The sequence below is a fragment of the Bos mutus genome, chromosome 2 (genome assembly GCF_027580195.1).
Source record: "Bos mutus isolate GX-2022 chromosome 2, NWIPB_WYAK_1.1, whole genome shotgun sequence".
Lineage (NCBI taxonomy): Eukaryota > Metazoa > Chordata > Mammalia > Artiodactyla > Bovidae > Bos > Bos mutus.
The window spans coordinates 120,124,385-120,139,270 of record NC_091618.1 but is presented as its reverse complement, the minus strand read 5'-3'; the positions used below and the strand labels follow the sequence as shown (position 1 = coordinate 120,139,270).

The following is a 14,886-nucleotide window of genomic DNA, read 5'->3' as shown; positions in this document are numbered from 1 at the left end:
TAAATGGCTATTAATCTCAAAATGTCAAGAATTAACCATCCAATGAATTGTTTAGATCACCGGAGTAATTTAGTGAGTTGTTGGGAGACAAGTCCTGCCATGGGACCCTCTTTCTAGGGGTTCATATTTCAAAGAAACAGAGGAATTAAAACAAGTATACAATTTGTAATCTATATAAGTCACAAAACGTTGAGTCTTATTAAATTGTAAGTTCTCTATAGCTATAACAGAAGGAAGAGGAACATAAGCTTGTATAAAATATGAATGACTATAATGAAAGGAATAGTTACTATGAGCTGAAGAGCAAGCCCTGCAGAACCACACCAGCCACAGTCGTGTCGTCAGGGACCAGCAGTTGAAGCGCTCCTGGCCCTTCTGGCTCTCGTTTGTTGTATTGCTTTCGTAGAGTTCCACAAAAGTGTCCCACCCGCCGTTCTCTTGGATCCAAGGCTTGACGTGGTTATTTAGGTAAGTGGCCATTGAAGTTGTGACCTGACTCACCAATACGTGTATCTCCTTGTCTATGCTTTTCATGCACAGTGTCCCACTGAAGGAGAAAAAGGCCACAACGTGACCCCACTTCACCCTGTCCCGGAAGAGTTCATTTATTACCTGTTCAAAGCTCTGACATGCTGTCCCTGGGGTGATGCGGAGCTGGGACATCAGGTCGCTGAATGTCTGTTGGTACCTCAGTTTAAACTCATTGCTTGCCTCCCTCAGGGCTTGCTTTACTGTTGTCATGGGGATCGTTTTCTGGGCATCAAGCTTCTGCTGTGGCCAGTGGCTCCATTCACTGTGGGGCTATCTGCCAGGTGCCAGGATGGGTTGCCACTGATCCACTGGGGGTTTCCATATCTGACTCTCTCCCTTCTGGGGTCTCAGTTCTGTGTTCTTTCATACCACTAAACTGACTCCAGCTGTATCCTTTCTGGGAAAGCTTGTAAGAGAGAAAGTCAACCACTAGTTCCCGATTGCTCTGAGACATTTTTATAATAAGGATGGGTTCCACCAGTCTATTGTCTAAAATACCTGTAGTAAAAAAGGTGGTTAGGTATATAGGTCCAATAAGTATGATTAATTAATTCAGCTTGAGCGGCGGGGGGGGTGTGGGGGGGTTGGGGGGGTTGGGGGGGGTTGGGGGGGTGGGAAGCAAAAGCAAGCAAAGCAAGCATAGCAACAAAAATATTTTCCGGATTCCGAGGCATTCTCTGTTGTGAAACCAGATTTTTAGCTTGATTAGTTAGGGTTTTTGTTTATCCCTAGGTAAGGAGATCATAAGGTCGATGACGTTGAGGGCGGTGTTTCTTGGAGATTTTTAGAGTCCCCATGGTTTGTATTGGAATTTTTTCTTCCCTGGAATTTTGTCGTTTCTTTTTTATTTTGAACACCAGAGGCTCTCCTGGGGCGGATCTTCTGAAGATGGAGTCAACTGATTCTTGTTGGATTTATCTGGAGAAATACAAGCATACCCTTTTCCCTGTAAGATTAATTTCCCAGATTTCCATTGTTTAGTTAGCCTATCTTGATACCAAATGGGCAGAGAAAGAGAAGTGTCTTTCAAGTCCTAGAAATGTTTTTCTGCTTATGTCAAGATAACTGTTTGTGGTAAGTTTTAAAAAATTTAAAATAAATAAAGCTGTATTAACAATAGTTATAGGATTAAAGAATATCTTGCTACATAAAACTCAACAATATTACGTCATAAGGAAGGATGCCATTCTTCCTTTTTTTAAAATCAGTGGTTGGTTCTTCAGCAGATGGTTGGGATTCTGGTGTGCTTATGAGAGGAGGTGAGCTGAATGTCTTCTACTGCACCATTTTGTCTCTTTCTTCAAAACTTAGCTCTTTTAATAGAGAAGAGTAATTTTAAGTAATCAAAGACTGCAAGTAATAAATTCTTCCTTCCTCCGCTCTACTTTAGTCGTGTCTGTTGGGCTGACGCCTTCTGAGAAGTGAACCCAGTTTCCAGGTGGTGGCAGTGCTTTACCCTTGATGGTTCCTCTTCAGAGAGAACGGCGTTACTCTTTTACTAATGGATAAAATAAGGGCAGAGAGTTAAATCAGACTCCTTTTGTTACCTTAGTCTTTCTAACTTTAAAACTTGTACTCTTTAATCATAATGCAATGTTTTTTAGCTATACTTCCAAAGTTTCTTAGAAAAATGCAGTGAAAAACATGGTATTAAGAGCCAAGAGACACTGTATTTTCATACACACTTACACAAAATTTATTCTCTGAATCTGGGCAAGTAGTTTCAACTTTCTGGCTCTCAGTTTTCTCAACTTTAAAAATGAAGGGTTAATCTTGACTTTTAAAATCTTTACTTGAGTAATAATTTTAGGACTATCTAAAAATACAGAGAGAAATATAATTTGGAATTTCAAGGTAGGAGGGGATTTCTGCGTAGTTCTTGGAGCTCAATCTGTAATAGTGGAGCTAGTAGTGGCAGTGCCAAGTGAGAATGAATTAAGTCGGCTGTTTCAGATCTCTCATTTTCTATCTTTAATGTTAATCACCAGATGTAGCTTTCCAAACACCGATTTCTGAATACACAGGTTATGTGACTCATGGAGTAGCTCCAATAAGACTTGAGAGGGTCAAGGATGAAACGACAATAAATGGAAACCAGACATTGGGTTTTAATGTGGGAGCTGCGTGTGGATATATGTGCAGGAAATCTGCTGCTCCAAGTATGCTACAGGGTTATTATATACTTGATGCCTCGTTAAATGGTGAACATCAAGAGTTACTATCCAATTAAACTCACCTATGTAACATCATTTATGATTGTTTCATTATTTTGTGCCAATCATCTTCATAGACAATGCTTTGCCCATCAGCCCATTTATATTATTTTATGTTCCAAACGCTCCAATTTTCTGAAAAGAGGAACATATTGCCATATGAAAAGATAATGGATCTGTACATCTGCTGAGTATTCTTATTCTCACAGAACAACTTCATATGTACAACAAAAATAATTCAACATGAGTTCTATGATTTTTTTCTGTAGCTCCCCTTAGCTGCTATCTTTCTTTAAAACTATATTATATAAATATCTAGGATTGAACAAAGCAATTTTTAACAGACATTTACTGCAATTTCATAAACCTTTGTAAAACACCTAAAATTTGCCTGGATTGGTGGTAGGTTTTGGAGGGGATAATAGTGTATTGCATAAATGGGCTCTGTAGAAATATAGGTACATGTTAAAATAGTGAGTCTGCATATATAAACATTTTTTCCTAAAAGTTTTTTAATGATACTATATACACCATAGTCTCTTTTTTCCTTATGTATTAATTTTCTGGATAGATGGATTAAATAAATTTAATAAGTTTCTTTGCTGTAAGAATTTTTCCTTTAAAGTTATGAGAAGCCTAGACAGCATGCTAAAAAGCAGAGACATTACTTTACCAACAAAGGTCAGTCTAGTCAAAGCTATGGTTTTTCCAGTAGTCATGTATGGATGTGAGAGTTGGACGATAAAGAAAGTTGAGTGCCAAAGAATTGATGCTTTTGAATTGTGGTGTTGGAGAAGACTCTTGAAAGTTCCTTGGACTGCAAGAAGATCCAACCAGTCAATCCTAAAGGAAATCAGTCCTGAATACGCATTGGAAGGACTGATGTTGAAGCTGAAACTCCAATACTTTGGCCACCTAATGCAAAGAACTGACTCACTTTCCAAGACCCCGATGCTGGGAAAGATTGAAGGCAGGAGAAGAAGGGGATGACAGAAGATGAGATGGTTGGATGGCATCACCAACTCAATGGACATGAGTTTGAGCAAGCACCAGGAGTTGGTGTTGGACAGGGAGGCCTGGCATGCTGCAGTCCATGGGGTTGCAAAGAGTTGGACATGACTGAGCAACTGAACTAAACTACATTATTAATCTTTAAGAAGACTTTTAATATGTACTATTTGCCAAACTTGTTTACCCTTTGAACTTTTTTTCTTTTATACTAAACATAAGTCATTGAATATTCTATGAACTGGATTTTGTATAATGGTATATAAACAAATTTATTTTCACTATCCATATTCAAAGTCTAAATTACTGTAAAGAAGGATTATTCAAGAAGATTCATAGGGAAAATGAAATTAGCCAAGATTGGATTTTCAGGTTGTTCGAGATTTATATTCATTCTTTTTACAGACAACTTTTATATACAAGAAAGGAAAAGGTGGTAATTATGTGACTCCTTATTCTTTTCCCTTTTATTCTTCCTTTCTCCTCTGCTAACTGGTCCGAGTGTTGATATTTACAGGACTCTGATCCAACTCTAGGAAGGCAATTGTCAAAGGAATTAATCCAAAAAAGCAAGCAAGCAATTTGTACAAAAATATTTATAACAGTACTATCTTAAGCAGTGAAAAAATTTAAGGCCATAAATTTGGAGACAGTTAAGAAATCTACAATGGAATACCACAGTCAGTTCAATTCAGTTCAGTCACTCAGTAGTGTCTGACTCTTTGCGACCCCATGAATCACAGCACACTAGGCCTCCCTGTCCATCACCAACTCCTGGAGTTCACCCAAACTCATGTGCATCGAGCTGGTGATGCCATCCAGCCATCTCATCCTCTGTCATCCCCTTCTCCTCCTGCCCCCAATCCCTCCCTGCATCAGGGTCTTTTCCAATGAGTTAACTCTTCGCATGAGGTGGCCAAAGTATTGGAGTTTCAGCCTCAGCATCAGTCCTTCCAATGAACACCCAGGGCTGGTCTCCTTTAGGATGGACTGGTTGGATCTCCTACCACAAGGGCGCTGCAAAAGATAGACATGTGACAAATGTGCTATAAGGTTTTGTATGTTAAAAAATATCAGTCAAAAGTATGAATCCAAGATCATAGAAAGAAAGAAAGTGTGTGAGTCGCTCAGTCATGTCTGACTCTTTGCTACCCCATGTGCTGTAGCCCACCAGGCTTCTCTGTTCATGGAATTCTCCAGGCAAGAATACTGGAGTGGGTTACCATTCCTTTCTCCAGGGGCTCTTCTTGACCCAGGGATCGAACCTGGGGCTCCTGCATTGCAAGTGGATTCTTTACCATCTGGAGCCTGCCGATTACAATCTAAATTAGAGAGCTCGAAGTGTTATGTGGAAAATATAGTGGTGTATTTAATCATTTTTTGCATTAGGTTTTTGTTGTTTGGAATAATAATCATAAAAGGAAAAAATGTCATCTAGTTTACCTCTCTGTCCAAGTTGGGTTTGGAAAGCAAATGTGGACATGGGCTTTGGAATGAGAGATATGAAAGGAAGCAGAAGAAGCAAGGCTGAGCATCAGGAGAAATTGAACCAATGCAGAGCAATGTATCTTGGACCAATCCAGCAAGAGTTATGCAGGAATACTGCCCTTCAGAACTGTTTGCCTTAGATTGAAATGTTGAGGGCCCTTCAACTCCTGTTCTGCTCATCTAGCAGATATGGGCAGCCCTGAGAGGGGTGTGATATCAGGGAAGGTGTTCTTTATACCTAAGGAGGACCCTGAAGGAAGTGAAAGGTGGGAGCAATAATGACTACATTCCCCAGAACCAAGTAGCAAGGGTTCTTGAAAGGATTCTGGCAGAGCATCTCTGAATTTACCAAATATCCCTATTACCAAATTCTGTCAAATTACACTCAAATAACCTGAGACAGAAGCCATTACCAAAAGATTTTTTTTTTTCTTCTAGTTTTTGGAGGCTTTCCTTAGTGGCAATTCGATAATGATTCCCCTTGCAGTAGTTTTAGTTCAAATTCTCAAATTGTTCTATGGTGTTCCAGACTGGAGTTACTACAGATTATACAGCAGGGTCCAAATGCCAGGCAGAGATGAAGATGAAGCTAGTATTTAACAACAACGGTCAGAAAACGTTTGGCTCTGTTGAGACGGTAACATTCACAGTCACATTTTTGACACTTTGCTGAGGAATAACTGTGATTAGTTTGGGTGGAGCAGAGATGATCCTCACTCATTTTTTCTACCATTTTTCTCTCAGTTGTTCCCTGGGCAGCTACCTCCTTCACAGAACCCAGAGAATTTCCTTTATTCTATTTGTTGCTTACTAATTAATGCAAAAATCCATGATCAGAAAAATACCAACATTTTTAAGAAGGATGAGTGACAGAGCCACGCTGAACCACGTTAGAACCAGAGATAAGAGAGAAAAATCTACAACATTGGCCTTATTTTTATTTAAAATTTTGACACTTTGTTCACCGTGGAGTTTTTGCACAAATTTTAAATTTTAAAAACACTGCATTAGAATGTGATTTCTCTGAATTACTGAGGTCCTGGCACTCCTAAATTTTGCACTTTGTACTTACTTCACCCTAGTCCCAGTCCTGGTAATTTAAAAACCCTCTTTGTACAAAGTTTCTGATTGTTCCTGGTTGGCGTTGGGAAGGCATTGGTCTAGTAAAGGATGAATTCTCCATTACTAGAAGTGAAACATAATACTCAGAGGCAGTAGTTTTGTATAATAAGTGAAAGCTTTCAAATAGCCTGTAGAGTTTCTCTTATACATCAAGCAGAAAGCTCTCAGTTTCTAGAATATCAGACATACTTTTTGTAACTCAGGGGGCTCATGGCCCTGCCATATTTAAATCATTCTCACTCATTAGCCTGATGGTGAAACTCTGTGCTATTTATCTTGGCCTTCTCCCATTTTCTAGTACCCTCAACTCCCAAGAAGGTATTAAATTTTCATTTTGGAACTGAAAAAAAAAGTGGCATTCTGAAGTAAGAAATAGATAAACCAATAGGTATTTGGGATATTTCCTTTTACTTTAGCATTTGTTGTTATGTGAAGAGTATAATCTTGACCATACAAATAATGTCACCAATCTCTATAAATTTTATAACAAAATTGTACTTAATAGAATACTTGATAACCTAAACAGTATCTAAAAATGACCAGCTATTATGTTTAGTACTGGGACATCTTTAGTACATTAGGACATCTCTATTGAATACTAAAAGATATATTTGAATTATATTATGAAATTTGGGATAGAAAGACAGGAACCCATATGTAATACAGACAGCAGTAAGTATTTACTTCTTTTCCAGTTGCATTTTTTTAATGCTAACCTGATATTAAAGCACGTAATGGAAATGCGCACCAGAGGATGGGAAGGCCTCTCCTTTCTATTTGAGTCCTGAATGTAACTGGGCTATCTTGAGACTTCTCTCTTTTATCCTGTCACATCCAAAATAAACTAATGTGCCACACCAAATAAAACAGAAAAACGTCTTGAAAAGCAATGGAAAACTTTATTACATTTTATTGAGGTTTCCCTGGAGAGTAACCTCATCATGCAAAATTCTGGGCAGGATAAATCACAGCTAGAATCAAGATTTCTTAGAGAAATATCAAATATGCAGATGATACTACCCTAATGGCAGAAAGCAAAGGGGAACTAAAGAGCCTCTTGATGAAGGCAAAATGGGAGAGTGAAAAAGCTGGCTTAAAACTCAACTTTCAAAAAACTAAGATCATGGCAGCCAGTCCCCATCACTTTATGGCAAATAGATGGGGAAAACGTGAAAACAGTGGCAGATTTTATTTTCTTGGGCTCCAAAATTATTGTGAATGGTGAATGCAGCCATGAAATTAAAAGATGCTTGCTCCTTGGAAGAAAAGCTATGACAAACCTAGACAGCATATTCAAAAGCAGAGACGTCGCTTTGCTGACAAAGATCTGTATAGTAAAAGCTATACAATCATCATGTACAGATGTGAGAGTTGGACCATAAAGAAGGCTGAGCACTGAACAATTGGTACTTTCAAATTGTGGTGCTAGAGAAAGACTCTTGAGAGTCCCTTGGACTGCAAGGAGATCAAACCAGTCAGCCTTAAAGGACATCAACCTTGAATATACATTGGAAGGACTGATGCTGAAGCTGAAGCTCCAATACCTCGATGAATTGAATGCAAAGAGCTGACTCATTGGAAAAGACCCTGCTGCTGGGAAAGATTGAGGGTAGAAGGAAAAGGAGGTGACAGAGGATGAGATTGATTGGATGGCCTCACCAACTCAATGGACATGAATTTGAGCAAACTCCGGGAGACAGTGAAGGACAGGGAAGCCTGGTGTGTTGCAGTCCATGGGGTTGCAAAGAGTCAGACATGACTCAGTAATCAAAGAACATCGAGGTTACTCGGGAGTATTAAACAAACATCACACAGGAAAACATATTAAAATTTCCTTTATACATATTTAGTTCAGCCCAGTCGCTCAGTCACGTATATTGGGTTGACCAAAACATTTGTTTGGGTTTTTTGTAAGATGTTATGAACAAACTTTTTGGCCAACCCAATATTTCCCTTAAATCCCTGCCTTTCTTGTAATCACACGTTTTTGTTTCCCCAGCTCCCAACCAGAGCTCTCTGCTTCTGAGTTAGATTCTCCCTGGCTCTTCTATGTCAATCCCAAATTCTCTGTTCCCCCCACTTTTTTGTTCCCTATTTTAATACTTTAAGGGCCTTTTGTTTGTTCCTTCTTTGCTCCCTACATTTTATTCTGTTGCACAGCAAAATGACTCTCTTTATCTGACTTTTTTTCGTTCTTTATCCGTACTTATAACCTCCAGCACCACTACCATCTACATCAGCATAGTGAAGAAGTATAGTTGAGCAACTAAAAGTCTTTCTTTCACAAGCAGGAGAAGAGGAAAGATGGTGAACATTTGACTTTTAATGTTTTGACTTCTTTTATTACATCATTTTTTTCTGGTGATTGCTATCTTGTTTCATAGAGTTTAGGTCGGGAGCAAGTATCTAGATTCTACTGAGATCTACAGAGCTGATTGAACATTTATAATTGATATATATTTACACTCAAACAGTATACAATATTTTTATGCCAAATTTATAATGTATTATTTGATATGTAGACTTAGAGTAGATCCTATGTTTTTAGCATCCTTTTCATAGTTACTATGGTTATAGCATTTTTGGTCAGTTGTGTCCAAATCTTTGTCACCCCCGGGACTGTAGCCTGCCAGGCTCCTCCATCCATGGGATTTTCCAGGCAAGAATACTGAAATAGGTTGCCATTTCCTTCTCTAGGGGATCTTCCCAACCCAGGGATCAACCCAGTTTCCAACATTGCAGGCAGATTATTTACCATCTGAGCCACCTGGGAAACCCCATAGTCACTGGATATGGTTAAATCTGACACCAAAGAAGCTACATGTGTTAATTTTTTTGTTGTAGTTGTGAGATTTTACACAACTGATGTTCATGTCAAGCTTCTGCCTTCCCCAAGTCAGTGCTTCACATATTTCTAAGCTGTCCTTGGGGGCTATGGTCAGGCAAGCTGTTGGAAGACTATGAATGTATATGATACTCATCAAGCTCTTCTGTCCGAACAGGACCAGTGCCCAGTGAAATGTGTTTAAAACCATTTTTACTCAACCCATTACTCTAGACATCATCACAATATCAGGGGAAGGCAAATAACATTCCTATTTATTATGTGATAGTTTTAGGAGTAACCAATAATTTGGCCACCTGATGCAAAGGGCTGAATCATTAGAGAAGACCCTGATGCTGGGAAAGGTTGAGGGCAGGAGGAGAAGGGGACAACACAGGATGAGATGGTTGGATGACATCCCTGACTCAATGGACATGAGTTTGAGCAAGCTCCGAGAGATGGTAAAGGACAGGGAAGCCTGGTGTGCTGCAGTTCATGGGGTCACAAAGAGTTGGACATGACTGAGCAACTGAATAACAACAACAATAGTGAGAGGCTTTGAATTGGCTTTTGTTATTTGGACAAAGGAGCCTGGCCGGCTACAGTCCATGGGGTCGCAAAGAGTTGGACATGACTGAGCGACTAAGCACAGCACACAGCATTTGCTTTTAATTTTTATTATCAATTTTTGTATTAGTCATGGTACAATCAGGGGGTGGGAACCACGACAGCAGTTTGTCCAGGTAAATATAAGTATAAATGATTATCAATTAGATATAGGATGGCTAACTACTATAAGAGATAATAGAGAACTCAAAGTTATTCTGAGTAGCAGCTATAGAAAGAAGGACTCTTGGGACTTAGCAAAATACAAGGAAAAAAGGGAGTTCTGGAAGAAAGGATCTCTTAACAGGTGAGAGTCAGATCCCTGATGGTTGTGGCTTCTGCACAAACATGCTACCTGATGCTGGGCTGAAGGGGAACGTAGATGGAGGTCATCAACTGCTGCAAAACTATGAGAATTTCCACTACTGGGAGAACTTCTAGGACACTGTCCCATATCACCCTTCTCCAACACACACACACTGACTTTCTCACCATAGCATAAGAAACAGCCCTGGAAGAAGAAAACCTCTCTCCTTCCTTCAGCCTTGCAGTCTCTCCCAGCTTCTTGCATTGGCAGGACCTAACACCAAGCTAGCTTGCAAACAAGAAATGTGGTCTGCAAAGCCCAGTTCTGGTATCACAAAGCAGGGCCAAAAGAATGTGTGAGATAAAAGGTAATAAATTAGGAACTAGAATGACCCAATTCATCATTGCCACTAAAGGAAGTTAACTCACTAAGCAGTATGACCTCACTTCTAGCATTTTTAATTTGGTTCATGATAGCTTGGATAGCATTTAAGATATCAACAAACATATAAATGAAGTTTCTCAAATTTATACTAATTTTTATGACTTGTATGATTCAGAAGAGAAGGCATTTTAGATTAGCCATTGCTCATTTGTAAACATCATAAAATCAAGGAATGTGACTGTGGGAAAATTTTTCAGCGATCAAGCCTAGACAGAGCATTCCATTATATATGTGAATGCTGACTATAGTTCACCATCTAAATTCCTTTTGAATACTCACTCATAATAACCAGAGTTTAGTTCATGAGCTGATCAACCACTTTTTTAAAATCTAGAAAGTTCTCATTTTCACAAAGTTTCTCCTTACTCTATGCCAAAATCTGCTTCTTCTTAACTGCCTGCCACTGGGCCTCATTCTGTCATATGGAATGTACTAAAAGCTTCTGTTAAAACCATTATGACAGCCCTCCAAGTATTTGAAAGTTCTGTCTTATCTTGTCTCTAACTGTGTTCATTAACCATTCTTCTTGTGGCAGCTTCTGTACCCCTACATCACCAAAGTCATGATCTTATAACCTAACCATTTCTTCCTAAAATTTCTTTTTAAATGTAATGCTCAGAAATGAACTTTGTTAATTAGATATGATAGGACTGATTCAAAATACATGTAAAATAATTTTAAGATCTGAATACTATATTTCCATGAATGCTGCCTTAACATTTAACTCGCTTTTTCAATAATTACATCACATTTCTGCTTCAATTAGCAAAACTAAAGCAAACTTCTCCCCCTCACCCCATTATTTAAAAAAAGCTAAGACTCTCTTTTTTCAAGAATCAAGGGGTCATATATATACTACACATGAGAAGATGTTCAACATTGCTAATAGAGAAATGTGAATTAAAACTACAATGAGGTATCACCTCATACTGGTCAGAATGGCCATCACCAAAAAGTCTACAAATAATAAATGCTAGAAGGGGTGTGGAGAAAAGGGAACCCTCCTATACTCTTGGTAGGAATGTAAATTGGTACACTATGGAGTTCCACTATGCAGAACAGTATGGAGATTCCTTAAAAACCTAAAAATAGAGTTGCCACATGATCCTGCAATCCACTTCTGGGTGAACATCCAGAAAAGACAAAAACTCTAATTTGAAAAGATGCATGCACTCCAATGTTTATAGGAGCACTATTCACAATAGCCAAGACAGGGAAGCAAAGTAATTCATTGAGAGATGAGTGGATAAAGAAGATGTGGTTATATACAATGGAATATTACTCAGCCCTGAAAAAGAATGAAATAATGCCATTTGCAGCAACATGGACAGACCAAGAGCTTATCATATTAAGTGAAGTAAGTCAGAGAGAGACAAATATTGTATGATATCACTTATATGTGGAATCTAAAAAAGAATAAGCAGGTGAACTTGTTTATAGAAAAGAAACAGACTCACAGACACAGAGGGTGGGCTTGTGCTGTCAAAGGAGAAATCTGGGGGGGTTGGGTGGGGGGGATGAACTGGGAGGTTGGGATTGGCATATGCACATTACTATATATAAAATAGATAATCAAAGACCTACTGTATAGCACAGGGAACTATACGCAATACTCTGTAATAACCAATATGGGAAAAGAATCTGAAAAAGTAGATATATGGATGTGTATAACTAAATCACTCTGCTGTATGCTGAAATTAACACAACATTGTGAATCAACTATATACTAATACAAAATAAAAAAATTAAAAATTATACATATATAGCATATCTTATTCTAAGAATAATATCATTTTAAGTACTAAATCATTCTTCACTTCCTCTAAAACAACTCTCTCAATTGGGATGGCAGGAAGAGTCGGGGTAGAAGCTTTCCTTGATCTTCCAAGCCTCCTCATAAGCTTTTAAGATTTATTTGCTTTAGAACTGGGGAAAGCAGAATTTACCTGGGACTACTATGTCAAGAGTGAAAGTTGGATATTAAGCTAAATTATTTTTTAATTCCTCCTCAGGTAGGGTTCATGACATATTTATTTTCTCTATTTTACCTAAGATAATGTGAAACATGCTGGGACACAAATGATCCCTCACAAAGCAGCATTTTGTAATGAGTGCTACTTTCTTTGTTTTGCCTATTCTGGATTTAAAATCTTGATCGTGGCTGTTAGTTAAGATCCAAAGAAGTCCTGAAATCTATTTCTAGTGACATCTGGCAGGGCTATTTTATTTAGTTGAAGGCAAGAAAAGGATTTGTCTGAACATGATAATTCATGCCTAAAATATATTTTAATATATGTATAATGATCATGTAAATGAATGAAATACTTATTTTACTACATGGAAATCTAAGTACTGACAGCAGTGCGTGAGCTGGATTCTCTTAACCTAGAGTTTTGTTCCTTCAGATAGCTGTTGAGAATTCCTTTATCTCCTGCAAGTCTTTGCTTAAACGTTGCCTTATCAATGAGGCTGACGTGAACAACTATTTTTTTAAAAAACTTTATTTTGTATTGGGGTATAGCTGGGGTATGTTGTGAGAGTTTCAGGTGAACAGCAAAGGGACTCAACCATACATATACATGTATCCATTTTCCCACAAACTCCCCTCCCATTCTGGCTGCCAAATAACATTGAACAGAGTTCCATGTGTTCCACGGACAACAGTAGGTCCTTGTTGTTCATTTTAAATACAGCAGTGTGTACATGTCCATCCCAAACTCCCTAACTATCCCTTCCTTCCTCCACTCCCCTCAACTAGAAAGACTGTGAGTCTCTTTCTGTTTGAACAACTATTTAATATTGTGAATCACCCCTTCTGCCACCTTTTTCTTCCTTTGCCTACTGAACTTTATCTTCTTCCACAGTATTTAGCATTTTCTAACTTACTATATCATTTATATATTCCTTGTGTTTAATGCTTGATGCCAATCATTTCTCCCCGCCTCCTCCTAGCCCCTCATTGTAAGTTCCCTGAGAGGAGGTTATCTTTGTCCCCTTGTTTTCTTTATACCCTGATGTAACACAATAAATATTTGTTGAATTAACAACATTAACTTTCAATCTCTTCTCATAAACTGGTGATAATTATTGCCATTAACGGTATAGCCTTTGTTCTGGTTGGGCTGAATTTTCTTTTTCTCTATTGTCCACATTTTGTAGCTTCTTTTATGTGCAACCCATGTTATTTTACACTTTCAGACTGCCCTGATTGATATTTTTGTTGTTTTAGTCTGTTCTCAAGTTCTGTAAAATTAAATAAAGTACATCTTTTAATTAATTGAACCTGAGGCTTTGCTTGCCTTTGATATGCTCTGCAAAATGCAGACATCTGGCTCAGTCTGCCCTGCAGCTTCTTCTAACTGAATCAGCTCCATCCTCAGCCTTCTTTACTAGTCTCTGGGGGAAGGAAACACTTTATAATTGTCCTCTTTGATAAGAAAAGTCACTTTCTGACCGGAAGCTACAATGACACTCATGTCTTAGGATGCAGTGCTGTGGTACTACCTGTAGAACACCATTAGGCATCCTTTTGGGGCAAGCAGTAACACTGGATCATTACTGCTTAACCATTTCTTCTCTGGCTTCTGACCAACCCAACCACTTTGTGTAAAACCTCCTGCATTAGTTAATTTGGGCTGCTGTAACAAACTCGGAGAAGGCAATGGCAACCCACTCCAGTACTCTTGCCTGGAAACTCCCATGGACACAGGAGTCTGGTAGGCTGCAGTCCATGGGGTCGCTAAGAGTCAGACACGACTGAGCGACTTCACCGTCACTTTTCACTTTCATGCATTGGAGAAGGAAATGGCAACCCACTCCAGTGTTCTTGCCTGGAGAATCCCAGGGATGGCGGAGCCTGATAGGCTGCCATCTATGGGGTCGCACAGAGTCGGACACGACTGGAGCGACGCAGCAGCATAACAAACTATAGGCTTGGTGGCTTTTAAACAGCGTGTTCTCAGTCGTGTTCGACTCTTTACGACCCCAAGGACTGTAGCCCTCCAGGTTCCTCTGTCCATGGAATTTCCCAGGCAAGAATACTGGAGTGGATTTCCATTATCCTGTTCCAGGGGAACAACAGGAATTATTTCTCATGGTTCTTAAGCCTGGAAATCCGAGTTCAACATGCTAGCACTGTTGAGTGCTAGTGAGGACCCTCTTCAAGGTTGTAGACTGCCTACTTCTCATTGTATCCTCTGCTCCAGAGAGCAGCTAAAGGGGAGCAAACTCTCTCTTGACTCTTACAATGCCATGAGAGGTCGACCCACATGGACTCACCTAATTCTAATTACCTTTCAAAGGTCTCACCTCATAATGCCGTTCTTTTAAGGAATACGGTTTCA

At 39.0% G+C, this 14,886-nt stretch overlaps 1 pseudogene; it reads right to left on the bottom strand.

Annotated features, from left to right (window-relative positions):
• Positions 1-289: 289 nt before the first annotated feature.
• LOC102276237 (bcl-2-like protein 1) lies at positions 290-985 on the bottom strand (annotated as a pseudogene).
• Between the last annotated feature and the right edge of the window lie 13,901 nt (positions 986-14,886).